The 27792-nt window shown below is 35.8% G+C and overlaps 1 protein-coding gene across 1 annotated transcript in view; it reads right to left on the bottom strand.

Annotated features, from left to right (window-relative positions):
• SYT1 (synaptotagmin 1) overlaps positions 1-27792 on the bottom strand; it is a 358390-nt gene that overhangs the window by 209383 nt on the left and 121215 nt on the right. Inside the window, 1 exon segment of the mRNA XM_080392492.1 lies at positions 20512-20570. The gene's annotated coding sequence lies outside the window, so the exon portion shown is untranslated.

Here is a 27792-nt window from a genome sequence, read left to right as displayed (position 1 = left end):
CTATTCTTAAGAGATGACAGTACTTCTGATTATGTGAGTCTGTTTACTGTGCCAAATCTCTTGGCCATTGAAATTCCCACACTGCATATCTTCTCAAATTGATTAAAAATATAATACTAGGGGTAAAATAAAAAGACATTTTTTGGAAAAAAATTTCTCACAAATCGTTCAAGAAGTTTTACTTCCCCACCAGTTTCCAGTCTGGCAGAAGGTTCACCCTGGCACCAGAAATGTGTTGATTTCTGTGAAGTGTCTAAATCCATCTAATCGAAGAGCCTTCAGAAAAAAAAATAAAAATCCTCATTTCGTCTTTTTGCAGTAAAGATCAGCAGCTACATCCATATCACAAAATTTCCATCTGAAATCAACTTTTTCCAGCTAAAGAACTGGAAGGGCCAAGGATTTTTACTGTAGAGCACAAGAAAAATTTAGGAATACTGCCACAGTGCTACATACAGGAACTCGGAATAAAAGCAGCATCTTTTCTATTTGAAGCCTTACAGGCAACCAGACGGTATGAAAAAGCATGAAAGACAAAGACTTGATTTTCTTTCTATCAGAAAGAAAGGAATAGATGAAGATAAGAATTATCTTCTAAGGGTCTGGCTGGTCAGAGTGTACATGTTTGCATGCCCTGGAACCAACACGGGACATGAAGACTGGACAGGGAGAAGGGATGGAAAGTGGAGGCAGTGCGAATGGACATGGTCAGCCCAGCATCCCAGGGACGAAGGTGAGCCAGAGAAGAGAGAGAAGAGACAGAAGGCAAGAAGGGACTGGGAGAGAAGCACAAATTATCAGACAGGTGGATAGAGACTAGAAAAGAGCTCACTCACATGGATGTGGCAAGCTAGCATGAAGAGCTCAGGGAACACTGTGTTTGTGGAGAAGACAAGAACTATTATAGGTGGAAGAAATCCAGAGAAAACCATCAGCAGTTGCAGAAATAGAAGCAAAGAGCAATGCCATATAGAGGCGCTCCCCCACCAGTATCTGGCTCTGAACAGTTTCTCAGTACTTTTCTGCTCTCACAAACAGCCGTGAAATCTGCTAAGAGTGTGTCTTGCCTCCTCCCAGTTTTAAGTCCCTCCAAGGGAGGTTTTTAATGCATTATATGCTACAAAAAATGGAGCATTCTGAAAGAACTAAAATGTTAAAGGTCTTGTGCTAATTAGACACACAAAACGAATGGACACTCCAGTGCATTATGTGCCTTACTGACCCACTTATAAAATGGAACTAAAACATCTTTCCCTTTTCACATGGGTGCTGCAAGTTTCTTAATATCCAGATACCACACCATTACCCTTACTAGATAGTAATGTTAGGTATCACAGAAAAGCCCACAGAAAAAAATAACTCATCTTCAGAGAGATGTGAATAGCACATGTAAATATCCCACTAAACAATGAGGATGAAACAAAAGTCTGAGTATCCGCTGTTTCCCCAAGCATTCTGCATTTTGTTTATATTCTGGAATCCTCTGCTTCAGTTAATTTAGGATATGATCATGCAATTAAAATTGTCTATGCTGAAGCCAATGGAAATGCATGGTTATTACTAGCAATTCCTATTTTCCAATGTTTGATTTAAAAACTGTAGGTTTTAGTCTACCCATGTCGGGTGACATCTACAATGCATCTACTTTATACTACATTATAGTAAGATTTAATTAATTGTATGAAAAATATATGAAAAATTTGTTGGAGGATTTTTCATGATATATTAATTCTATTGCTGACTTTGGCTTGTGGTCATTAAATATTAAGAACTGCTTCTTCTTTTAGTATTGTCACCACTGCATAGCTATAGCTTATTTTAGGGCTTTAATGTCAAAACAGGAGAAAGTATTCATTCTTATGGACATGAACATACAAATATCAATTTACAAATGTAAAGATAAATATGCATAATTTAACATACACATATGTATTTTCATAAACAGAAAAATAAATGTGCAATAACTGCTGTCTCTCTCTCTCCCCACACACATGATTCAGCCACAATTTTACATGAACTCAATGTGAAATTTCTCAATGGGAGAAAGAGTAAATTTAGTTGAAAATCACAACAACCTAAATTTAATCTTTTTCCAAGCACAAGTATTCAAACTCTGATTTTTTTTTTTTTTTTTTTTTTTTTTTTGCCAGGACTGAAAATGTGTCTCGTTTCCTATGTTAAAAACACCACTGTCCTTTTTATTGAGAACACCTGTTGGATACATAATGAATAATGAAACAAGATAATATGATGAAAGCATTATTTTCAATGATACTCCTTCGAATCACCTATAGAATATTACCCGATAATGCAATCTGTTATATGTTAGACCCAGGTCCAGGGTCTCTTCTTTCTAATATCATTGCAGAATACAAGATAGATACTCAAAAATCCAGCAACAGAAAGAATATCTTGCAAAAGATTAGTTTCTTTTCTGTGCTGATGGCCTCTTCATACTCATTGTGTATTCAATAACTCTCCGTTATACTTTATTGCTACACATAAATAAAGAATAACTAATTCACAATGAAATAAGTTATGACAGCACATAATTCACTGGCATTATTTTTAGACAATACCGAACTCATGTATTTAGATTTTTTTGGAGGTTGCTCCACCTGTTTTCTCATCTGCAGCAGTCATTGCATGAGATCATTTCATTTATTCACAAACATGAACAATATGCAGAAGGCTAGGTTTTCCAAGCCATTAAAATATATATTGATTTGTAATCTGTTAGCTCATTTTAAACATTTTATTTGTCTAAGTATAATTTCAGTCCAAACAACTCCAAATCAAATCATAGACACTTAATCAAAGAATACTGTGTTTCTTCATAAGTCTTTTGAAACTGAACTGGCCTTACTCTTCAAATTTTGAATGCCTTGACTTGCGTTTAAGCGGTAGTTGAAAAAGGTGTTTCTACCTTGCTTGGGCTTTCCTGACAGATGCAAAGAACCAAAAGTTATGCACCATTGAGAGACCTAGGTGAAGCCAACCACAGAGAGATACTCTTCTTCCCAAGATAAAAACAATAATGAATTACATACAGAATGAACAACAAGCATTTACAACAGAGCAACTGGTTAGCTGAACAAAGCCTGTGTTTTCAACATGCAGTAGCATTTACAAGGGAACTGATGTGGCAAGCTCATTTCCATTTCAGCCTTAGTTTTGACAAGCAGCTGTTAATCAATGCATGGAGGATTCTGGAGTACAGTTCTGTTGCCCACTGTAGTGTGTCATGTAATTTCACACACACAAACTGGGTTTGGTTGTTCCAGCCTTCCAGACCAGATTTTTCTGAGCCAGCTCTGTGGAGGTATGCAAGCTAATTCTTATGCTCAGGAAAACTCAAGCTCACAACATCTCTAGGGCAAAATGGGTAAGCCCCTATGCTCATGTTATAGCTAAAATGTGGCTGCAGAAGGGGAAGTGGCAGTAAGATAGCAAGGACAGAAAAAATGCAGAGCATAGAAGGAAGATAAAAGTACAAAAAAAAAAAGAAAAAAAATAGGCGATCATTAAGTATATACTTGAAAGGGGATAAAAGTATTCCTCAGTGGAAATTTGGCATGAAGAGGAGTAGAAAGATGTAGGAAAACAAAGGCAGAATAGGGAAAGTGATTTTTTTTTTTTTTTTTTTTTGAGGAGGAGGCTGCTTTATCCAGTTTTTTTAAACAAAAAACTTAGGAAGAATGGTAACTTTTGACAGGGCAAGGATGACACATTCCCCTGGGAAATGACTCTGTGTAGCTGTATGGTCACCTTTATTATCCCCTACTTGAATAACTGACAAGATAGTAAAGCTTATAATCCCCTTTCAAGTTCATTAATATGACTAAAACCCAGACATGCTTTAAATCTTTTTTTCCAGTGTTTCAGAATGGAAGCTTTCCAGACTGATAAAGGATCTGTTGATGATAAAGAATTTTCATTTTGCTCAAATGGCAATTCCAAATAAGTTTTTCATAATACAGGCCAGATGATGTGTTCCCATAAAGCAGCATCTCTGAGAAGCTATAAGAAGAGTGTCTTTTTGAGAATCTGTGCACATTTTAGACAGGAAACTCTTCCACTACATAGGAAAAAAGCATGTGTTTGTGAAATTATAGTGACCTTGATAAAACTGCCCTAAAATAAAGAGATCTGAAAATTAAATAGGAAAAATAAAATTAAAATAATTCTTGAAAATTTTATATTGAGAAAATTTTGGGATTTTGTCCTAAAAGCTGTTTTTAATTATATACTTCAATATATAATTTTGGTGATGAATTCAGGTCAAAACATGACATGACAGACTGTTTTGTTATTCTTATTGCATGTAATACTAATTAAAGTAAGTTGTATTTATGGATCACAATGATTTTCATTTGCACATGAAGTGCTCTGTGGGAGAACAAGAGACAATAACCATACATTGAGAAGTTCTCACTGAATGTGAGGAAAAACATTTCCACAAAAGGACAATTAAGCATTGGTACAGGTTGCCCAGAGAGGCTGCAGAAACTGCATCCTGGGAGGTTTAAGACTTGCCTGAAGAAAGTGCTGAGCAACCTGGTCTAAACTCAGGTGACAGTCCTGCTCTGAGCAGGAAGCCAGTCTGGGAGACCTCTCAAGGTCCCTTCCAAGCTAAATGATTATGTGATTCTATGGTTTCAGAGTCAATTAAATTGTTTCTTTTGCTTCCTTTGTCAGAGATCCCTTTTGGTACCAGATCCAATGTCTAGTGTGCAAAATCAGGAACAAGTATTGTGACGAAGTAGCATTTCCTCATTCTTACTGTTCTGTGATTTATACTTATCCTGAAAACATCATCACAAGTCATGGTGATGAGAAAGTTTGATACTAAGGGTCTGAATTAGAAAATAAAATAATCAAAGTGCTATGTGAAGAATTACTGTATTCCTGATCCCTGTGTTAACGCTGAAAGAGATATACTTCAAGAACAAAGTTATGTAAAATGGTTAAACAAAATATTTTATCACAGGTATTAATTACAAAAATAGTGATTTATTGTCCCAATACCAAAATGCCTTGACAAAAAAATGGCAAGAAAGACAAACAGGAAAACAGTAGGTCTGATATGAAATGAGATAACTTGTTATACCTATTTCTGAAAAACCATAAAAATAATGCTGCAACCATGAAAAAGTTCACACATACCTAAACAGAAAGCATTATCTGAAAATGCTTCATACAAAAGTGTCAAAATCTTTTCTGAATAGAAATTCAAAATTGTTACCAACATAAGTTTTAAGCTTCCCCGATTTTGCAATGAGAATTCTGCAATGACACATACTGTGCAGCTGCAAGGCAAGCAATGTGGGGCAGTTATAAAAACAAAACAGTTGCAGAGTGCTGTTTAATTTAGAAAAAACTGTGCAGTTGAATCTAATCTGCTTATTTTTCACACCATGCTAATATGGTATTACAAATATAATAATCATGTTACTGCTATTATTAGTAAGATAAACTTACATTTATTATTAATGAAGCAGAGAACAGCGGTCTTTTATGATCAACCTTTATGGCTGGCTGTACTTCCATCACTGTGGTTTCCATGACTTAAATGGTTTTAATAAAATTAGGTGTACAATAAAAAAAGGTGCTAAGAGGAAAGAGCAAAACTCTTACGTGTAAAACAGATGCTGTTTTAGAAAACAGTAACTGTTTCGCTAAAGGGTTTCATAGCCTACTGTAAAACTTGTGGAGGTAAGAATAAACTATGATAGTGACCTAATAATACTATTCAAGCCAGACAGAATTGCCTAACCTGGTAATCTAATCCTAGTGAAGCCAATAAAAATACAGTATGCACAGGTGTAAAATATGTAGGCTAAAATTAATTTGAAAGATCAAGGCTGATAATTTACCTCTTACATAGTTCATTATAACTAACTGCTGGACACTTATCTACCTGGAAGCAGAGTTTTGTGTTTTTAAAATTGCATAATTATTTGCAAGTAACCATGGGAACTGGCACTAACCAAAATGTCCTTTTCATTGCAGCTTTCAATTATACATATACACTTCATCTGTTCCCCCTCCAAACCCCCTTCTTTGTTCCTCAAGCTTTGACATAAAATATTAATTTAGGTATAAAGAATGAATTTAACTTCTAGTGTGGAACAGAAAACAACAGTGCAGGCAATAAGAATTGATCATTTTCACAGCTGTGTGTTACCCCCACTGAAATTGGGATAATCATATACAGTCCAGAACACAACTGCACTATATAATGACTTCTGATACAGGGCTATTACATAATATTCCCAATTCTATTAAAGACCGTTATTCGCTCCCTTTTATGTAGTGAAGTTTCAAGGGACCATGAACATACCCTACAGTAAATAGACATTTAAAAAGGTAGTCATAAATTTCAAAAATAAAATTGCATATTTCAAGTGTCACTTGCAGAAGATTATAGAATTACAGAATTTAACTACTTTGTGTGGAAAGGTAATTTTTTAAATTATTCTTATAGTAGCTAAACATCATCTTGGGACAAAATTCAGTTTCACATATCTATGTGTGAGTTGCTCTATTCCTTCAATATTTTTGTTTAAGCTGCACTGTGACCTGGAAAGTCCAAATAGATTTCACGGTAAAAGACATGGTGTCTTCTTCCATAACCATAAATACCTAAATCATCCGCCTACAGAAATCAGGCTTAAATAAACCTAATATTTACTAATTGCCAACAACTGACAGAATGCTGAACTAGAGGGAGTTAATTAGGCAATGTCCTTTTGCTAGCTTACTTCAGATATGTATTTTTAATTAAAAAGCTAAAAAATTTACCTGTGTATCTTGACAGCTCTACTGGAACAAATGGGTGGCATTTTAGTAATTATATTTCAAAGGCATCACACAGTGCTTCAAATCAGATAGGCTCAGTCTCTGGGGAAGGGTGATCTAATGGGCTCTCCTTACGTAACACCCAGCTGCTAGTTTAAAAAGTAGCATTACTGTAACCTGGGGGTGAACTGATCGCTTGTCCTGATAACAAGCATTATTCACTGTAAGCACAGGAGAAAACTCCAAGTTTCAATGACCAGGCATAAAGCAAACCATGCAAGTAGGAGAAGAATGCATGACTAAACACAAGTAGACTGCAACATGTTACCTGCCCTCCTGCTTTGGATGTGACAGCTTTGGCAACTGCCCGTCTTATAGTGGTGACTCAGAAATGGAAAGCCAACTTTCTTAAAAGTACAGGTTCTCCTGGCGCATTTGATGGTCACGAAAAATTATTGAAGCTATTTTGAAGATCTCAAGTTTCAAGGCTCATAAGGTTAGACCATATAGACACTAAGCAATATTTACTAGCCACCTGCACATCCAAATGCAATAAACACATTAAATGTAAAGCACATACATAGTAAGACACATAACACCAAGAACACTGTAATATCATGCATAAATATATAGAAAAATAAAAAAAAAAAAAAGAAAAAAAAATGCCAAAACAGCCGAGGAAAAAACCCCATATATCATAACAGAAGAGAGTAAGATCCTCTAGATCTGACTCATTCTCTTTATAAGCAATGCTTACTTAGCTACAAGTCACATCTTACCTTGCAACAATGATTAACTACAGTAGAAATGTACTTCATTCTCCACGGAAGGAGAGAAACTTCTCTTGGAACATTAAATAAGAGTTTCATGAAAAGCAAACAGAATTTCAATCTCTCCTCGCAAAACTTCCCCATACCCATCAGCACTTTTCCAATGGACAATTTCTGTAGACTGTAAGCTGTGCCAGCAGATATGTCCTGCTTAAGATCATTCCGTTGCCACAGATCCTACTGCTACACCAGCAGGGCATCTGCCAGACTCTCCTCCATACACTGAAAGTATAGCTGAGCACCACTCAAAGCATTTGCCATTTCTGTACAAGACTGCAACTGATTATCTTTTAGAACTGCTAATGTGAAGTCTACTTTATTCATATGAGTTAATAAGGCACCAGGTATGCACAACCAAGGAAGGTGAGAAGAATCTATGCAGAGTACATGTTAAGTTTACAGTAACTGTAAATTCTTGTGAGTTTTCTATGGACTGGACAGTATTTTATTTGCGATCCTATCATGAGGTGATAAAACAATTCACAATACTGAAAATGAAACTCAATCCAAAAGCAAAGCAACAAAACACACTTCAGGTCTCTTATGAGGGATGTCTTGTATTGTAACTCATTGTTCCAGAGAGGAAGTTTCAGTCAGTAAATTTCACCCAGCAGAGAAGCATTACTGCCCCAACAGCATCAGAAAATGACAAGGCAAACAAACCGTGGTTGTGGCAAGCAAATTCTTACCAAAAAACCTTAAAAGGTGTAGAAAATTGTGTTTACCAAGGAAAATATACTTGTATAAAACAAATAGTCAAGTCCTAACATATAGTAATACATACACTCTCTTACATAATCCAGCTGCTTCAGCATGCTCTTTATAAAGGTAATGAAATTGAGTGATTCACATGTATCATTATTAGTTTCCAAAAAACAGCTGAATTATAACTGTCCATTAATGGTATACAAAAGCCACACATACAAAGCACACTTGAAACCACTTAATCTGTGAACAAGCATCAATATAAAACACAGACACCTAGCTGTAAAAACCTCTGAGACAGCATTAACATAATTTCAGAATACAGTAACTGCTGCCTACAGATCAGACACCATTTGTCACTGCCAAATATTTTTTTTTTCATAGGCACAAACTAGCAGAAAAATGTAAAGCCTTCTGAACGGCTACTTATATTTGTGGTGAAAATGACAGCAGTTCCACATAATATATACTGGAGGTCAAGGCAACCACAAAAGAAAAACAAGTAGTGGCAATTTTTATCTAGAGGAGCCTACTAGTAGTTTGACAAAATCTGTACCTTCATTCTTCTAGTTCTAAGTTGCCATTGCTCTTGTTTACCAATATAGCTAACATACTTGTAACAAATATCCTTTCCATTCCACCTTTTTTACTTCTTTCAGGTTTAAATAAATAAACAAACATTCAGCCTTAAATAAAAAAATATTCAGCCTTCAGAAAGGAATTCTTGGTCCTCTTCTCTTACATATACTGCTATTACCTCTTACTTACCAAAGAACATCACCCTTATTTTACCCAGCTCACCCTTGTTTCTTTAATTTCAATCTCTTGCCCTTTCTGTGACAAATTGATGGTATAAGTCACATCAAATTCTAGACAACCAAATAAATTTCAGCCAATCACAGAAGTAAAAGGTAATAACACATGTATTAAGTATCTAAAATGAATGCAGTTACTATGGAGATCCTTTTAAAATCTAAATAACTGTGATCTTTTGTCCTTCCTCTTCTGTATTATCACTGCAAGTCCCTGATCCTTTCTTTTTTATCCTGTACAGCATACTGCATCTTCTGAGTATAATTATTTCGGCATGTGGCCTAAAAATATTCTGGTCCCTGAAAAATAAATGAGCAAATACTTCTTTCTACTGGCACTACACCATGTCCACACATGACAACTGAACTTAAGAAGTCAGCAACGTGACAGCTGATGATGAATGCTTCTACTTAGAAACATTCTGACACCTTCTGTTCTCTAATTCTGGTCATATTTTTTTCAGTATTGGTCAGGTGTTTGATTGTTTGTGACATTTAACATTGTGAATAGAACCCAGGTTCATTTAATCCTCCTGCTTATTCCCATGAGAAGTACCAATTATACTTTATTAACTTTAAAAAGCTTATATATAAATATTATCAAAATCTCCTGAAAAGTACTTCTAAATCTGTAGTTTGAGATAACATCCATAAGGCAGGTTGCAGCATCATATAAAATCAACTAACACAGCTCCGGTCATTCTATATCTGTTAGTTTCAAGTTGTTAAATGACTTGTCCAAATACCTTGTCATAACTTTCCACTAAAGAAGTTGTGACACCACTTACATCATACTTCTAAGGCAAAAAAACTGATGAGGCAACATTTTAGTAACCAGAATATATGTCTAGAACAGACAAGACTAAACAGGTATGCTGTGCACTGATTCAACTTCTGAAAGGCACACAGTGGTGCTGAGAGCTACAGAAATGCCTTTACTCATACCTCAATCATCAACTTCATGGGGAATCCTAAGAGAAAGCTTTAATGTGTCCTTGTACCCATGATGGTTTTAAGCAGCAATGATTCACAACTGTCATACAGTTCTAGTGTTAACTGCTTTCCTTGTACCATGCAGTTCATGAGAATATGTAACTCACAATGTCTCTCCTTTACTGACCAATAGATTAACTCACAAAACCAGTTTATTAGTAAACACAGATTTTCAACAGTTTGTTGAACCCTGTACACATTTTTGAAGATTTCCTATTAACACTGCACAGAAATGGATCTGCTATTTCTGAAAAATAACAACTTGCTTCATCACCCATATTTATTTTCAGCATTGTATCACTCAGCTGACTGACAGTCGCACTTTGGTGGCTTTGTTCCTGGGAAGGTAATGTTGAAGAGATGCTGTAAACCAATGATACAATACATTGCAACAAATAAAAGGACAACTAGGAATAATACAACAGAGCTTTATTTAGTCTGTAGAAAAAAGCAGATCATTCAAATCGGCCCTCAAGGTTTTGTACTCTTATATCATTTCTGGTTTTATATGATAAACCTTGGAGATTCATTTTCATAAGCCTAATACTGTATTTTATTAATAAACTGGATCCTACAATTCTTAAATGAAGAAAATTGTAACTGTAAAAAATGAATCATTTTCCAGAGCTTCTGGTTGATTTCTTTCAATTCAGCATTGGCATTTCAGCTGAGAGAAAGCTATTTGACAACTGAGGACATAATGTTCCAGCAAAACAGAGGGGAAAAAGCAAGAGAGACACAGAGAGCAAAAGCAAGAGAGCGCACACACATGCAGGCAAGAAGAAAAGAAACAGAAACTTGGGGTTTTTTTTAGAGCTTTTAGTAAAATATGTAATCAGCAGAAAACAGAAGCTCATCAAACAGATCAGACATAGTATGCTACAGCCAGATAATTGGAGAAAGCACTACATGCTAAAGCATTAATGCTAACAACCAACAAAAAGGCATAAAGTATTCCAGTATCATCTATAAACAAATTTAGTGTGTTCTATCTGAAGCAATGTAACCTTATAGCCCTGTGCCCATAGTATGTCTAAAATGTAAAAAAAAAAGTAGAAGCAAAGTCACAAAGACAGTTTGCTGACTGGAATAAAGAGACGCCCAAAGAGCTCTGAACTTACATCAAGGAAACAAACACCTAAAGGGGGAATAGGTACAAACTCAGGTTCTCTCATTGTTCTACAGTATGACAGTAAGATACTTGTGCATGGGGAAGAAGGAATGTATGTATAAAAAAACAAGTACTTTCTCTATGTCTAGGTATATTGCTGATTGCATAAATGGGTACCACCCCAGCTTGAGTCCCTCTTCACAAGGTCAGTCACAACCCAGTTACAGCACTACAGCAGATGTGAGAGAAGCTGTATTTTATTCCTATTATTATCCTTTTGAAACCACTGTTATGAAGAAGATCAGGGACTATGGAAACTACAAGAAAACAAATTAGGTGACACTGGGGAATGAGGGATCTTTTCCAGAAGAGTATGGTCAAGGTAGCTCTAGAAGGGAAACAACAGTTTAGGTAGAGCTGCCAAGCAAGAAGACAGTAGCAAAGGGAGAAACATGGAAATATAAACAAAAAATGAAAGAAGAAAGGAGAATCAGAAACTATATGGGGCTAGATGTCATAGCAGTAAGTAGCAGATTAGGGTAACTATACCAGAGCCTTCCTTTTCCCTAGCCCCATCTCATTATTCAGGCTTGTAAAGTCTGCTGTTTTTTCCCAGGAGAATGAATAGGGGAGGAACGGACAGTTTAAATTGCTAAAAAAGTCAGCAAGAACCTCTGTTTGATGTTTATAGGATTTGTTCACAGTCTTATACAGGTATTTTCAAGATTAGGAAACACCAACTAAGACAATTTTTTTTTAAAGCCATAGTTTCTCAACAACAAACATAATCTCAGTTTCTTTTAACATACATAGAAAATAATTAGGTACTGATGAACACTTTTATCAAACAAACCAACACACTGGCACCTTCTAAGAAGCATGTGCTTCTGGAAAAATCAATATTCTTAACAGTCTGAGTCTGAAAGAATAACAGTAAGTAACAGCAGTATGTAGTTCCGTAGTTCTTCAAGGTCTTTGCAATACTGGGATGGGATCAGCTCATTTTTTTCATGCCAGTAACAATATTATCTATTTTACCACAGTAGTGAATATCAACCCTCCTGGAAAGTTGTTACATGCCACTATATTCATTTTTTGAAAGGAAACATACTCAAGAGGGTTTAAGCAAGTTGCTTATGTCCATTAACATACACTTGGAAAATTTCAGTAGCAGACATCTAGATTTCTTTCATGTCTTTTCTTTCTCTTCCTCTTTTTTTTTTTTTTTTCTTTTTCTTTTTTTTTTTTTTTTTTTTTTTTTTAGGTCTACATAAGCACTCCTTATGATGTGAGGCAAAATTCCACAGGAAAATAAAAGTAAAGTTAGTTTAAGTGAAGCTCATTTCAGAATAGCACAGTGAAAATGTGACACAAGAGACATATATTAATGAAAATAGAACTTCCAAAAATTACACCAAAAATGCTTGACAAGTCAAGAAAAACTTTCCTCTAATTCAGGAAAGAGCTTAACAGTGTATTGCCACTAGTATTGCCACAAAGAGACTGGCAGAAATGAAGTCTCACTATTGATGAGCCATGAAGGACAGCCCACATATGAATGGGAAGGTAGAGCAGGCACACTCTTGTGAATGCCAGAAAGCTGTGAAAGCCATGGTAAATGGTCCATGATGGGGCTGGACAGCACCACACCACTTTCCACAGGCACTGGTTCCACTTCAAAGCCAATTAGTCGAAGCAGAATTCTAGTTGTGATGTAATATGATGAGCCTACTCAGCAGATTATTAATATAAATGATGACTATTAATTCTGGAGGAAGTAGTCCTTTAAAATGTGAAAATAGAATAAAGAAGGGGCTTGCAAAACTCTTGTGCATTAACAATGGTTTCATATATGTTACATATAACCTATCTTTTTTTTTGAACAACTTTTTTCAAGGAAGACAGATTTCAAATTCTTTTTTTCTTTTTAAATGGATATGAAACTAGTCCACAAGGTTTGGGATGTGGACTCGTTTTCCAGAGTGCAGTTGGAGTGTCTGACAGGTCATAGGTTCAGACACTGAGGTTGAAAACAGTCAAATTTCAGAGAACGTTCAAAAATGACAACAATATAGCAACTGAGATTAAATAATTCCTTACTACAAGCACAGCTGTGTACTGCAAACATTTAGATCTTTTTGATGAGCATACAGCTTCATATATAAAAAGCTTGCGGTTCTACTACACTTAAGAAATGTCTAAGTACATAATTATAAAGTTCAGATGTAATTTCCATTTTAAAACCTACCTAAATATGTATTTGCCCAACAGACCGTAACACAAAAAAAATTATTCTTTTGAGGAATCACTATTATCTACAGGATAAACTATTAACAGTTTAAAAACTAGTGGTTTATTATCTAATGGTTTAATGGAGTTCAAAGTTCTTTAACTTATCCTGGAAGTAAGATCAGACCTTTAAATAAACTCGGTGTTAAGCATTTCATTTAAACTAAAGATTCAAACACTGAGACATGCTTCTGAGAGCAGAATCCCATCAAAAATGGTTAAGATTGCACAGTCTAAAAGTCATCTTACTCATTTTTTCTCATCTTTCTTCCTAAAACAAATGTTCTCACTTGGCATGACAACTTACAAGGATGATTGAAATAGGCTTATGGCATAAAAGCAGTCTGGACACTATTTCTGTTAGAACAGAAAAGGTATTGGGAGACCTATTATGTGAAAGATTGAAGTGTACTGCTGTACAGTACTAGCAGAGACCTCCAGGCTATGCATTTTACACAGTATTGCTAGACTTTGCAATATATGTTTGGGAGTCATCCTTGGAAGCTCCAGCTTCTGGACCCATATGATTGTGTCAAAATCTCAACTTTCAATAAAAAAATACACTTCTAAACCTTTACATTTTGGAGTGACTGAAGCAGTCATGGAAATCAGGCAGTAATGAGAAAAACTCCCAAATACTCACGGAAACTCCCATGGCTCATGGAAAAAACAGAATCTTAAGATCTTTAATAACTTAACTAAAGCTTTTTAATTGGCAAGACTGGAAACACGGCCTACATGTTATGTGCTTTATGACCACCATGTTCAAGAACTTGTGCCTTCAGCTCAATCAGTGTTGTTCCATTTATTATCACAGGTACAAGAGTCACAAGTATGAAATACGTCAATCAATACAGCTGTAAGAGCCCTTGTGCAGAGGCTCCTCTCACAGCAAAACCACGTCTTTGCCTCTATAGCTTGCAGTACAAAAATGAAGGTATAGCAGCAGAAGCACACTGCAGACAAACTGCTAATATATTTTATATATTCCAGAGCACTCTTAATCACTCCTAATTTCTAGCTGTTCTAAAGTATACCCCCCTACCCCCCTACAAAAATCCTAATCCAAGGAATTATGTTTTTCCAAATGTACTTAAATTTTGAATTTTGTATTTTCAAAATTATTCATTGCAAGAAGAATTCTACATGCACTTCACATATCAATATAAACACAGTAGAATAACATCATAAAATATAATTTTATGTGCTATCTTTGGTAATGGCTTTGCAAAACATTTTTCTTTACCTGAGAAAATGTGTAACTGAGTTTTCTGTTCTCTTTGGATTTTCAGAGATAAACGTTGTCAATATACTAGTAACCTAAAGATATGATTGCAGACAGGTCTAAGATGCATTTTTTCTCATTTCTGAATAAACTTACTTGAATTATTTTTTTTCACATAAGAAAAGTTGTCAAAATGTGATGTTTATGAAGACTGTATGTCTTCAAAATAAGTTTTATAGTGTGAAATTGTGAATGAAGGAAACAAAGAAAATCATCACTTAAGAACAAACTTGTACTTGCAAAGGATCCAAAACTGCCAAATACTGGTCCTTAGCTATCACCAGCTCCATACTGGGGAGTCACTTTAACCTGTGTATGTGTAATCACTTGTATCATGTTAATTATTTTTTGAGTTAACCCTCACGTACTATAAATGAGAAATAGTGGATCTGACAAGAAAGTCTTTTCTCTTAGCTCCTAATCAAAGCATAAGTCACTGCAAGAACAGAGACAGAACTTCCTGTCTCCAATTCTCTAACAAAATGTGGGCTGGAACTCACCTACTGGGAATTGCTAAGATACATATCCAAAGCTAACCTGGTGGTCTTTAGATTGTGCAAAGAGATTAAGAATTACAAACACAAGTCTGTAAGTACTGATTAAAGCTCGGTCTCACAATAAAGAACATCAAACTGCCCCCAAAAAGCACGTAACACTGCAGATGTCTATTCATTTTGTTTGATTGCAGTTAGGGATAGGACTACAATAACAATTACCAACGTCAGCAAAGCTGCATTATGATGCCACAGTATAATTCTTCTTACTGAGAGATTTTAATTACAAATATTACATACAATCAGTAACTAATAAGTACATTTTTTAAAAAAAATATTAAGCTCCCAATCAAAAACAGATATCATAAAGCCACAATAAAAACTGCAGGAGAAAAGAAAATTTGTCATTAAAATAACTTTGATATGTGGATCATAGAGGCAGTTCATTATAGTAGCTTCTTGGAAGTTGCCTCAGTAATTGTGTAAAGCTGCTGCTGAGTGTATACACAGTATGACTTAAGGCAATCCCACCCCCCCACCCCCCCTTTTTTAAAAAGAGGGAACGATTTTACTCTGAGTTGATATTCAATGTACTGTTTAAAAATAGCAAATTAAAGTACAGGAACACAGTATACAAGACAAGAAAACAAGCACATGTTAATCCTACTGACTGAAGCTGGCTTGTGAAATTGCAACAAGCAAATTAATAAAATACGTTGCTTTTGAAACCTAATGTGCAAAGGCGGTTAAAGTCTACTGCAGCAGCATCAACCCAGGCATTTGGCTCCTTCACTTAATAAAGGTGCTTATTTCTTTACTGTTTTTTTGGTGGACAAAGAAGCAGTTGGTAAATATACTTGTATTTCAGAATAAATATATAAAATAATACAGAAAAATGGAAAATACAACACATTTCCAGTGCAAAACTTCTAAGGAATAGACCAAAAAAAAATTATCAGCTAATAATTTACTGAAACCATTAAATGGTTGAAATGGTTAAATTCCTAGCTGAGAAAAGTATGATTACATTACTTCTGGAGCATTTGGAAAACACATAATTTGAAAATGTCTACGAAAGTATGTGTTTACCAATTGAAGAAAAAGCTGAGAAGCTGCAGCAGATAATAGACATATAGATAATAGAATAGTAGAGAGTAATCAATCACAGTGCTAAAATGATAGATGACAACTAAACTGAAGCCCCAGGGAAAGTACAAACACAGAGCCATTTTGCAGAATTAGGTTGCATAACTAGCATACCTCAAAGCAGTACAGAATTTAAATCTGTGTCAGAGATCTCACATTAAAAAATGCAGAGCTGTGTCTGTACAAGATCAATAAAAATAAGAAAAATGTGGTTTTGAGGCACAGAACTTTGAGTCACAGAGAATATACTACTCTGAATAGTCTTAACATGATAACCAAAACAGACAAAATAATAATAAAAAAAACCCCAACAAACAACTTTACGCTACGCAAATGTTACTATATAATTTACCTAAAGTTAATACTGCCACTGTGGGAGGAAAAAAACCCTAAAAGTGAAACTAATTTAGGGGAAGACCTCATTAAAGAATTCAGATAGTGTGAACACTCAAATGAACTATTTTATCCAAGCCTGCAGTATATGTACATTAATTTTAATGGGCAATGACAAAACCTGGGAGCACAGGGAATGAGGGCACTTCTATGCTGCTTCTAGGTTACTATATTGCGATGAAAGATTGAAATCTTAATGTAAGGGAAGATTACTGTGATTAGTAGAGAACATTCAGAGACCACAGGCTCATTTCTTTTTGAAGGCTCATAAATTCAACTTTTACAAAACTAATACTTTCAAAACCAAGGGGCACTTCCTTTAGCTACTTCATCTCTGGTACACTACATATGTCTAGATATAATATGGTAAATGGTGAAATACAAACACAGTAGCTTTCAAAATAGATACTAGGATAAACAACAGCAATATTGCGTCCTCATGAGCTCACCATTAAGTCTAACATCAGTTCAGTTCTTCTACTTATAATGGAGTTGGACTGCCCACACAATCATTTTCAGCAGGCCAAGCCTCCTCTCATCTGCTCACAGCAGAGCACGGTTTGACCACCTCCTCCTGTATTAGCACTTAATTTGTGCAATCTCTTAATTTATGTCACATTACCTGAACTTGCCTTTATTAAACAAAAATAATTAAAAACATGTTATTAACCAGTGGCCACCAAAGATGTCCATTATTTTTGATAAACCAAAGTATGTGGCAGATGAAACTGAATTGCTACTGACTGTGTGAGGACAATGGACGCCTTTTTTGGAACACATACTGCAAGATTTTTCCCCTCCTCCACAAAGGATGACTGCAATCTTTTGCAATATCAAAGCCAAATGACAAAGGCCCTTGCATTTAAAACAAAGATGAGAACAATTAAACCCCACAAAAAACAGTACATATTATGACTTTTATTTTATCTTTTTCTTAATAAGAACCACATTAATTTTATCTTCTTCCAATATCTGGAATCCAATATCTTTGCCTCTCAGTACTAGATATTTTAAATGTTAGGTTTTAATTCAGCTTGAGAAAAACCAAGTATTTTAAAACAAAGACCCACAATTTATCAGTCCCAGTGTCAGAAGAATGACTTGCTGTATGAGTAACATACAGTTCACAAGGGTGATCTAAGCAGGCTGAAGGTAGCACACATAAACTTCTCCACATGGCTGAATGTATAGCCTGATCAAGCTGGTAACGTTGCTGCTCACTGATGACAGATGAGCGATAAATGTAATTTTATTTCTGTTTTATTATTCCAATTTCCCATGTATATTCCAAAGAATGTTAAATAAATCACACATTACAAATGTTAAATAACCACTGTACAGTTTCATTTTTGTAATTTTCTATTTATTGTAAGATTGTAGTTTATAATCATAATACCATGACTGATAAAATTAACTGATGGATACTATGAAAAGGTTCTGTCAACATATTCTGCCAGCAGGAGAGAGAGGATTTGCATGTGATGGAGTAACAATAATAGCTGATGAAATTTTTATTACTATACACAAATAAATCCACACTATTCTGAAAAGCTGCCTGTGAGTTCTGGCCACTTGACACAGGAATACAAGTGAGGAGAAAATCTTTTGAGTGTCTGCAGGATTCAAATCTACTTTCTACAAATAGGTCTAGAACACCACAGATTTTCTATATACATACATCAGCTGAAATATACAAATTACTTGGAATTGCTAGTATTTATGCACGTAACTATCAGTCATCTGCTGCCAAAGCTTAAGATCCAGGTGAAGAGCATAACTGATTTGGTTGAAGGTATCCCATGCATTAAATAATAACTCCCAGAAGTTCCATCTATCTTTCCACATGCCAAAATTGTAAGAGCTGACCCATATTACATTATGTTGCAAACCTTCGCAAGTTCCTTATATATACATATATTGCATTATTCTGTATATTATTACCCAACAATACCAATACTGCTTTTGGTCTGCACAGTATCTACTCAATACTAGAAATAGCAAGCTCAAAATCTGCCAAAGATTGGGAACATTCTGCAATGCAGCTCTGCCAAGAAGAAGAGGACATGGCTCTGTGTGGGAGACATGAGGAGAAACTTTGAAGTTGGAGCAGATCAGCTGTGTAGGTAAAAGACTGGAAAGATAAAGAGTGCAGAAAGGTGTGACAGCATGTAGAGAATATAAACCACATAAGTCATGGGGGAGAAAGAAGAGAAAACTGAAGGCAAGTCTAATTGACAGAAGAAGCAATGGAAAGTGAAGAGGAATAGATAAGTAAGAATTTGGGGAAATTTTTGTAAAACATTAGATATTTTTTTTCTAATGATCTTCTGGAAGATACGTATTATTTGTTAGATATCTAAAAAATGCCAACTGGTAGCACGCTTTAGTACATCATATAAATAAACGTACAGATTTTTAAACAAGCGTTATGTTGCCCTCTGCTTCAGCAAAATGTCACACATTTCCTTTCATGTTGTCTGATTAAACATAATGTTAAAACCCATCATTGAACTTGCATGCTCAGAGATATATTGGGCATTTTTTGGCTATTGAGGTTCATACATATTCTTTGCCACCAAAGAGTTTTATTTTTACTGCTTGACAAAAATATTCAAAACTTATTTCTATCCCAAACTAGTCTGCTCCATATGCCAGTTTGGCTAAATGAATAGAGATTTCATATAGATCAATAAAATTCCTTCGATCCTACTCCATGACATACTGTCAAATGTATCTTCTGTAAGCAGAACGGTGCTGAGGAGCACATATTCTCTGTGCATTACTTCCTGTCTGCAATCTTCTCCCAGAAAAAGGCAGGCTCTATTAGCACCTAGCATTGTGGAACTGTTTTGTTGGAACTGTTACTAGAAATGCCTTAATACACATCCACCTGCTTTGCTTCTCAAAGGATACTGCCACTTTTTAATACCCAGCAATGCAGTACACCCATACAACCTGCTATGTTTCTCAGGGCATATTATTTAATATGGGCAACTTAAGGAGTGTCTGTTCTCTGCTTTATCACAACTGGTGCTTCACCAGCAGCCCAAGATATTTTTCAAAGGACGACATCAACAGTATGATCCACAACACAACCGTGACTCATTTTCTTGTCTCAGCGAGTAGTCTTATTTCTTGATGTTTTATAAAGCTGTAGTTATCAAAGGCCAGTGCAACCAGGGGCTGGTCATATTGTGCAACGAACAGCACAGCTCTGACCAGGGCAGTTCAAAACAATTAGTCAGTGATTAAGTGGTTAAGACAAACCTGTAAAACTCTCTTACTCATGTGCTGACCCACAGGATGGCTGACTATGCTAATAAACCTAAGTGGTTTTCTGCAAAATTTCAGGTGTAAGCAATTCTCAGTGTAATACAGTTTTTATCTTGGTACTTTCTAGTATTACAATTCACTTTTACTGAGAAGAAAAAGGCAAAATATTCAGTATGGGAAGTGATGAAAACACACTGTGTGGATTATCTGGGCCTCTTACCTAAAATTATCATAGGATTAATAAAAGTCTACCCCTGTGAAACAACACTGAGTTGGATAAAAGGCAGAAATGCTCATTGCATTTCTTAGACATGTTAAAAAACTGAAAATAAAAAAAAAATTAAAAATCAGCTTCAGAGTACATAATCTGGTCACTTACTGTTCACAATACCGACTGTCTGCTTAACTCTCTTCTTGTTTATTCAGGACTCCACGTTTCTGTAAGAAAAACAAATACATGCATTTATCACCTACATAAAATTACCTCGTTTCATTTGTGCCATAGAAGTTTGCCATTTTCATATTTAGTTTTGGCTTACTCCAAGATTTAAGGACTTTGTTTTTTGTTAAGTTGTCCAGAAGAAAAATCCACATTGTTCCTTTTCCTTAAAAGGCAAAGTTTCCAGTTTTAGGTACTACAATAGCAGCAGAGATGGGAAATCCACAGGTTGAGGGGACAAATCTCTTTTGAAACCTCATACCAAATCTTGGGCATCTGAATCACATCTGGGCACCTGCAGCTCTCCCCAGTTCAGGGAAGGTGACAGGCTTTACAACTGTGAGGCTGGCAATCCTCTGGTCAAAATTAAATTCTCATGCTGTATTAGATCTTGGGTTGTTTATCCCATTAGATTGAGGAGTTAAGGAAGAAGCAACATATATCTCTGAGGATAGCCACAGCCTCCCCCACCATTTCTGGAGGAGAGTCATATCGTTTCATGCAGACAATTAGCATAATAAGCACTGATCACAGCACAGCAGCTGCTTAGCCCTTCTTGTTCAGTTTACAGGCATCACAACAGAGGTGAGTTTAAAGGCAGGATTTGAAGGAACACCGCATACTGGCTTTGCAGATTTTTACTATTAACTAGTTTCATCAATAAAGGCTACATGAGAGAAGGAAGAAAATTGGGATTGATGGGCAGTAAGGTTTGCAATAAGGACAACATTGACACAGAAAAGCAGGTAGAAGCAAGCTGTGAAGAAGGCACTTAAATGCAAAGATGACCAATTTTGATGAAGTTAAAACAGGGAGCCAAATGCACAGTTACAAAGATAGGTAAATGCATTTTTGATTTTACATCAACTCTGTCAGACAAAAATGAACCTGCTGTTATCTAAAACCATCAAACTATACCACATCAACACTTTGGTCTTTAAAAAAAGGTAATTCATGATTCCATACAGCATCTCACTCTAAATTAATCAGGCTACCATCTTTCATGACTCAAATAATAAAGGATTCATAATATAACAGATTAAAAAAAATATCTATTTTTTTTCCTTTTTTTAGTAAAAATTTAGTATTGCCTTCTGTATAGTAATGTCAATATCTATGATATCCCAGGGATCACTCACTTGCATGTCACTCTACTGAAGAAACCTGTTAGGCAACAAGTAACAGCTGTTTGGAGCTGAAGGCTACATAGCCCATGAATCTGAAGCATACAATATTACACTGTTATTACGTTTTAAACTTTTTTGAACTGTAGGGATTAGCTTTTTTATGTAACAGTCTATTTCACTATGTCCTAGACATCACTGAGGAGTTATGGAGCACTTGAATAATGCGAAGTTAGCTGGACAATGATATGAAACCCTTATTCCAAAGGGTTTAGAATAATTTGGATGCTGGTGTAAAACACAGCTGTGGGATCAACTAATTTCCTTCCCAGAGTCTGTAATACATCTGACAATAGTCTTAGCAGGCCTTACATAGCTCCATGCTCCTTATTAGCTGTATAAAATGTCCTGGTACAGGCCATGACAGACTTAATGTGAACTACTTACTCAAATACCTCTTAAACGGAGTCAACAAAAACTTTGCCTCTCCTTGTCATTCAAGCCCTCCCAAACTAAGGGATTTGAAATTCAGATACTCAGAGGCAGGTTTCAATTAAAAGCTCTAATCTCAACCTTCTCTCGGGGTGCAGAGCCAGGGTTCTGGTTCAGGACTCTGTGTACATCTTGCATTTGAGTAGAGGTAACTGCAAGTGCCTTAGAGAAATTAATCACAAAGTCACACCTGCTCCGCAGTACTGTCTCAATCTTCCCCCGTTTCTCTAAGCTGTCTGTGTCAAGCTGTGTCATAATATTACTAAGCCTTTCAGTAGATTAACTATTTTGTTCTCCTGCAAAGACAGAAAATGGAAAGGACATATGTTTACTTGAGTATTAATTGAAAAGAACTGAACAAAAATACAGGTTGTGTGCTAGAGAAGCAATTTTAAACAAAATCAGGAGTAGTGTGGTGCTTCATTAAGTGCAAACAGAGAGCCTGCCTGTTCCCTTGAAGTTGACAGATGGAGTTTCCAAAACGTATGAAAAACATAATGCAGATCTGGAATACATAAGTCAAAAACAATCAATAAAAATCAACAGTTGTCAAGGAGACTAAATGCCAGCACTTTTTGCAAAGGTTTCCAGAGCTAAAATATATAGAGAGAAATAAACAGGAAAGATTTGCTTTTGTAGAGAAAGACCAAAAAATTTTACCAGAGAAATTCAACCGTGTTTCTATCACTTATATTAAACACAGGCTATTTTTTTATGAGATGTGTTGGAAGATCAATCCATTCACCCTTGGTTATGGATTCCTGTGGGTCTTCAGTGCAGGAGATCCCCTGCAGTGACAACTGTATTTCCAAAGCTACAAATAGAATCTGTCGTACCGCTAGTATCTTCCAAGGCTCCCTTTTAATTTCAATAATATTTGCAAGGGAAGACTTTGTGTAATGAAACCATTGGAAATACCAACAGAACCACATTTTGATATGCCTGAATACATCTGTAATATCCCTTTGAGGCATAATCTATATTTAACAAATGGTATCTACAGAAGATACTTTAGGGCATGTAATTTTAGGTTAAGTAATCATGTAAATGATCTGCAGCTCTTACTTCAGTTAGTCATAATGATAAGCAAAAGCAATCAAAACAAAGCCTTTTTTATTTAATTCTAAGCTCTCTGTTACCAGTTACCTTTAGCGGTAACCAATTATGGAAATAGTCCCATTAAACTGGGACTGGACTTCTAAAATAAACAAAGTTCAGTCAGCCACACTGAGTTGAAGAATACACATGCCTATCTTTGCTCATGAAATTAAACCCTACTACACTACAAATAAGGGATTCTTTGCAGTTTTTTTCAGGAAACTCTTGTTTACAAAACTCATATAGAAACAGAGTAGATGTACATTTATTACAGGTGATAAAGAATGCTTTTAGCATCACAGAATCATGGCAAAAATAGGCTCCTTCTATTAAATGCTTCACTATTGATTGTGAACTGTAATATAGAAGACAAAAGGCAAGCTGCATGATAATTAAAGATTTCTCGGGATCTCTTAGGCCATCTGGAGTTTTTTTATTCTATTATTATTTTTACAGTCAGAAAGAACCTGTGATCTTTTGCAAACTCCATGAAGAAACAATTTTTGTCTGTTTAGGATTATGGACTAAACACTCATTAGTAGAGCATATGGCTGTTATTTGAATATTTTTCCCTTTCAAACATTGAGGAATAATTTTGCAAACTGAACCTTTATACTCTGGAGTAACAAATAGCTGCTAATACATCGTCATTATGGTTTAGTAACAGTCTGAGAGCACAACTGGACAACATTTTTGTTATGGAAAACTGAAAGGTCTGGAAATCAGTTTCAGAAGGTTTCTGGTTTTGACAGAGGTGAAACTTAGCCCAGGTTTGCTGAAGAGTTTATTGATCATCCTTCAAACCTGAGGACATCTATTTATGTGGTATATCTGGGAGTTTTTGAATAAACCATTTTGAAATTTTGGGTGGCAGAATGGGAAAATGTAAAACAAACTTCAAATAAAAAACAATTGGTGTTTAGCCTACTGAATTTAGCAGTGCAATCTCAAAACTCAGTTCCAGTAGTGTTAGAAATAAAAGTAGGAATTTCAAATTTTATTCTCTGCTTTATAATTATTTATAAGAGAGAAAATCAGATTAATTGGAAGTGGAAGTTATACAGTATTATGAATAGACTGACATCCTGTAAAACACAGAACTGACATCTGGGAAAATGAGGCTAGCATTCGATTATGAAATTTAAATTAGCTAATAACCAGTACAGAGTCTGGATAATTTCTAGTTGCATAATGTGCAACAAATTAAATGTATTTGGAAAAAAAAAGGAGTTGTGGGCATTTATTAATTGCTTCATATATTGAAACAGAAATTGTAATACATTATGAACTTTACAGTCCTCAATTATATGCATATTCTAATATTTTATGGGCTTAATTTGCTCAGCATAAACTTTTTACTGTGAGTAACATTGATTTTGTCGAATCCTCAAATAAGTCACAGAACAGATCTGAGGATTAGTTTAGAAGGGATTTAAAGCACACACTGTGAATCCCTATACAACCACCACTTAAAACACTATCCGTTCAGGCCCAGATGGATTGCTATGGCAACAGAATCCCAAATACCAGGTTTGCAACTAACAAAAATGTAAATTATTGATGAACTCAGAGTTGTCTCTCTTGGACACCCTCCTATTCAAATACCAAACTGTATGGTTAGAGTACAGAGAAAAGGTTGATATGCAATTTCCCCAGCCCAGTGAGCACTAATCTCAAAGGATTTCATTAAATCTTTTGGCTTAGATTTTTATTCTTGGAACAGCAGTCAGCAAGCAGGGATTACATTAAAACAGGCACTACTGAGGTCATTACTGACTGAATTCAGGCCTGTAATATAATAAAACAGAAACTAATTTTAAATATACCACCACAAACAAAAAACAAACCAAAAAACCCTAAGTAGCACTCCTCTAAGTTACCATACATTAGGTGACAGCATTCTTCCCCTCACACCCATCACCCTGCTTCCTTGCCAGTAAGAAATGATGGAGAACAGTACAGAAGAGAAAAAAAAATATACATATTATGTGACAAAGTGGTACACATCATGGTAGAGGTGACTGTGCACAAAGAAAGAAGCTGCAGAATAATGAATGAAAGGAGGCTCAGTAGTTTTTGATATTCTGTAAATTGAAATCCAGAATAAAAAGTTATCTGGCCAATAAGCAAATCAGAAAAAAAAATACTTACTGTCACCTTCATTGCAAATTTCATAAAAAGCCTGATAAGGGAATTCATAGTGGTAGGAAAGCTAAGCACTTCTATGGACCCCCTATTCTAGAAAGCCTCTCAGACTATATACAGAATGTGATTAACACAGTGAGTACCACACAAAAATATGCCCACCAGCTCTCACACTTTGGACTACAACAGTACAGAGGGTTTTAACACAACTTAAGGCTTTAGAAAAAAAATAATTCTCAGATGTGTGCCTGCCATTAGGTGTCAGTGTACAAAGAAGAGAGATGGCAAACTTCTGCCTATAAGAGCTTCTTACCAGATCCTCTGTCCTCTCAAAACTAGGAAGAAAAACCAGGATAGGGAGTAAGTGTGGAAATAGATAAATATGGATGCATGCTACTGGGTTTCCTAAGGGAAAGAAAATAACTATTGAAACAGGAAATGAAACAGAAAAGATAAACAAAGCCAAGGAACCATTTTTTAAGACAAGGGAGAAATTTTGAGGAACAGAATGAAAAAGAAAAGATACTGATTGTACCACACACTTCCTGATGGAGCAGGAGAAATTCTTCCATCCTCATTCATACACATGAGCATTTATTCAGCACAGTATGTAAATACAGAATACCTATACAGTGGAGCTGTCATTTGGACAGCCATTTAAATTTGCAGATATTAACTTGTTTGCAAGCTTTTTTTAGGTCTTGACACACAACATTTTAAGTATTTCAGCCTACAATTCAACAGAATACACATGCAGTGTCACTGTGGCCACTAGCGGTAAAAACAGTATTTAGAGCGTGCTGCCTCTGCCCATTCAGTCTGTGGCTTGGCTATCCCCACTCTGTGACCCATGTGGTTCAAGTCAAGCAATGTTTTCAGCTCTGGGGATTTATCTGCTTAGTGAAGGACTCTTATTCCAGAACTTGTTTCTGGGAGTACTTTAGAATGCTAGCAGTGAAGCTGCTTATTTTGGCCTCTGTTCACTTGTATTTAGTTACTGGCTGCGTAATGTTCAAAGATTTTGCTCACCCATGCCTTCCTCAAAATTCCAGTTCTTAGCAGATTAAAGATCTGGTTTCAACTCCATGGATGCTCTCTGGTTGTTTTTTCCATAGGAAACTGGCTAGTCTTGCTTGTACTTTACATGCTCATCTGACATACTGTGTTTCTGCTACACACAACCTATACACAGGCTAAAGTGTAGCTACTAACCCTCAGGAAGTGCTAGCTGCTCCTCAAGTGCCCATGCATCTCTCTCCCAGCTGTGTGATGCTTCTCACATTCTCAGCTTCTGTTTCGCCTACTAGCACTGCCCAGAACATGTCTTGCTGCCCTCCTTTGTTCTGTGTCCTGGTGCATTCAGATCTGCTGTCATCAAGAACCTTTTCCAGCTTCTGCTTTATCGTCACGCTTGGCTTGATGTTTAAAGAGCCATCCACTCTGATATTTCAATAAACCACACTTAGGTCACTATCATAAACTTCATGATCAATAAACAATCATATGAATCAGTGGGCACTAAAAGATTCTCTTTTCTTTCATGAAAACCTATTAACAGTGATAATACATCCAGTGACAATACAGTCACAAATCAGTATCTATCAACTTGAGCTTATGTTCTTACAACACCTCTTGGCCATACTCAGAAATGCCAAAGGATTATCAGAATTTCAGGCTGCACTAGCATGTCCCTTGGCAACTGTCCAGGACAATATATGGCTCTTACTCTACTAACACCCATTTCACTACTGTAGTCCTGCTGTATAAATGGGATGTCATGTGTGCCACAGATGTGGATGTACACCAAATGTGGAACAGATTCCCAGGAAAACTTTGCATATGACAGACCATTTAAAGTAGATGTTAGATGTGTTCCTACTATATAGGGACACTTCAACCACTTTGCTGCATCTGCCGTGTAGAAACTGTGGAGGTTCTCTGGGAAGAATCTTCACAGTGCATAGCCTGTCATTCCTGCTTTGTGATTGCTGGGCATCTGCCGTTTTCTTAGAAAACAGCAGCAAATTCAAACTTTACATGAAGCCTACATTTTGCCGTTTGTAAAAATAAAGACACGAGAATACTGCTAACATTTATTAGCAATAAAAAGCCCTAAAAACTTAATACATCAGAGTGTAACTTCATTTTCCTAAGTCAAAGTTTTCAAGCCTTCAGCTGAAACAACCAGCACTCCTGACATTGCATTTCATAAAATTTAATCCCAAATATTTTCAGGCTTTCCTAGACAAAAAGATAACAGAGCCACCGCTATTTTCTGAGTGATTCTAGAAAAAAGACATCCAGCTTTCTATGAGTTCCTTTGTAACACTATTTAGACTAGATTCCTTGGATTATATGAAAT

This window comes from Falco punctatus, assembly GCF_963210335.1.
Source record: "Falco punctatus genome assembly, chromosome: 6".
Lineage (NCBI taxonomy): Eukaryota > Metazoa > Chordata > Aves > Falconiformes > Falconidae > Falco > Falco punctatus.
This window is presented reverse-complemented; position numbering and strand designations above follow the sequence as displayed.